Source organism: Entelurus aequoreus, linkage group LG03 (genome assembly GCF_033978785.1).
Source record: "Entelurus aequoreus isolate RoL-2023_Sb linkage group LG03, RoL_Eaeq_v1.1, whole genome shotgun sequence".
In the NCBI taxonomy this organism is placed as follows: domain Eukaryota; kingdom Metazoa; phylum Chordata; class Actinopteri; order Syngnathiformes; family Syngnathidae; genus Entelurus; species Entelurus aequoreus.
Genome location: NC_084733.1, coordinates 88,556,622 through 88,559,121, shown reverse-complemented (window position 1 = coordinate 88,559,121; position 2,500 = coordinate 88,556,622). Strand labels below are relative to the sequence as shown.

At 21.9% G+C, this 2,500-nt stretch overlaps 1 protein-coding gene and 1 long non-coding RNA gene across 2 annotated transcripts in view; one reads left to right on the top strand and one right to left on the bottom strand.

The window, feature by feature from the left end:
• Positions 1-2,500, bottom strand: part of LOC133647050 (F-box and leucine-rich repeat protein 13-like) — a 60,142-nt gene that overhangs the window by 3,537 nt on the left and 54,105 nt on the right.
• The window catches only part of LOC133647054 (uncharacterized), a 10,107-nt gene that overhangs the window by 3,331 nt on the left and 4,276 nt on the right, over positions 1-2,500 (top strand). The gene's annotated exons all lie outside the window — the stretch shown is intronic.

The following is a 2,500-nucleotide window of genomic DNA, read 5'->3' as shown; positions in this document are numbered from 1 at the left end:
GTCTTAAATGTAAAAATATTGCAGTTTTAGTTGTTTGTCAAAATAAACAAATATCAATTATATTTGCACATTACTTACACATACAAAGTCTGCACGGCAGAAGTGTGTTAGAAAATATAATATATATATTATATATATATATTATTATTACTATATTATATATTATTATATTATCATATATACATATATATATATAAAAATATATATGTACTGTATATTATAATATATATATATATATATATATATAATAGACATGTGGAATAAGTGTCTTAAATGTAAAAATATTGCAGTTTTAGTTGTTTGTCAAAATAAACAAATATCAATTATATTTGCACATTACTTACACATACAAAGTCTGCACGGCAGAAGCGTATTAGAAAATATAATATGTATATTATATATATATATTATTATTACTATATTATATATTATTATTATATTATCATATATATATATATATGCATATATATATATAAAAATATATATGTACTGTATATTATATATATATAATAGACATGTGGAATAAGTGTCTTAAATGTAAAAATATTGCTGTTTTAGTTGTTTGTCAAAATAAACAAATATCAATTATATTTGCACATTACTTACACATACAAAGTCTGCACGGCAGAAGCGTATTAGAAAATATAATATATATATTATATATATATATTATTATTACTATATTATATATTATTATATTATCATATATATATATATATGCATATATATATATAAAAATATATATGTACTGTATATTATATATATATAATAGACATGTGGAATAAGTGTCTTAAATGTAAAAATATTGCAGTTTTAGTTGTTTGTCAAAATAAACAAATATCAATTATATTTGCACATTACTTACACATACAAAGTCTGCACGGCAGAAGCGTGTTAGAAAATATAATATATATATTATTATATTATATTATTACTATATTATATATTATTATTATATTATATATATATATATATATACTGTATATTATTATATTATATATATATATATATGATAGACATGTGGAATAAGTGTCTTAAATGTAAAAATATTGCAGTTTTAGTTTGTCAAAATAAACAAATATCAATTATATTTGCATATTACTTACACATACAAAGTCTGCACGGCAGAAGCGTGTTAGAAAATATAATATATATATTATATATATATATATTATTATTATATTATATTATTATTACTGTATTATATATTTTTATATTATCATATATATATATACATATATATATAAAATATATATGTACTGTATATTATATATATATATATATATATATATATATATATATATATATATATAATAGACATGTGGAATAAGTGTCTTGAATGTAAAAATATTGCAGTTTTAGTTGTTTGTCAAAATAAACAAATATCAATTATATTTGCACATTACTTACACATACAAAGTCTGCAAGGCAGAAGCGTATTAGAAAATATAATATATATATTATATATATATTATTATTATATTATATTATTATTACTGTATTATATATTTTTATATCATATACATAAATATATACAAATATATATATATGTATATGTATATATATATATATATATATATATATATATATATATATATATATATATATATATATAATAGACATGTGGAATAAGTGTCTTAAATGTAAAAATATCGCAGTTTTAGTTGTTTGTCAAAATAAACAAATATCAATTATATTTGCACATTACTTACACATACAAAGTCTGCACGGCAGAAGTGTGTTAGAAAATATAATATATATATTATATATATATTATTATTATTTTATATTATTATATATTATTATTATATATTATATTATAATATAAATATATATATATAAAATAGTCATGCGGAATAAGTGTCTTAAATGTAAAAATATTGCAGTTTTAGTTGTTTGTTAAAATAAACAAATATCAATTATATTTGCATATTACTTACACATACAAAGTCTGCACGGCAGAAGCGTGTTAGAAAATATTCCGTAACAAGCGTGTCCGCATCATTCACCTTGTTGCGTCAAGAGCTTAACGTAATGAGTTATCGTGTCCACTAGGTGTCGCCAAAAAACACACAAATTAACGCTTCTTTCTCTCTTTGTCTTCCCTTCCTTCATTCTCTCCTTTTTTCTGTCCTTCCTTCATTCATTGTCCCCTCCTTTCTTACTTCTGTCACTCTTTCTTTTTCTCCTTCAATCTTTCCTTCCCTGCCTTCCTTTTTACTTTCTTTCCTTTCTGCACTCATTTCTTCCTGACTTCATGCTTAACTTTTTTCCTTCCCTTCATTCCTTCCTCCTCTACTTCTTCCTCAAAAGCAGACATCCGCCATCAGGTTGGTGTTTCATACGATCATTGTTCTCCGGGTCATTTCACTCCATCGAGCCTCTCGGAACATTTCACACTATCAAGTGAAGTTGTCACGTTGTGTAAATGGTAAATAAAAAGAGAATACAATGATTTGCAAATCCTTTTCAACTTATATTCAATTGAATAGACTGCAAA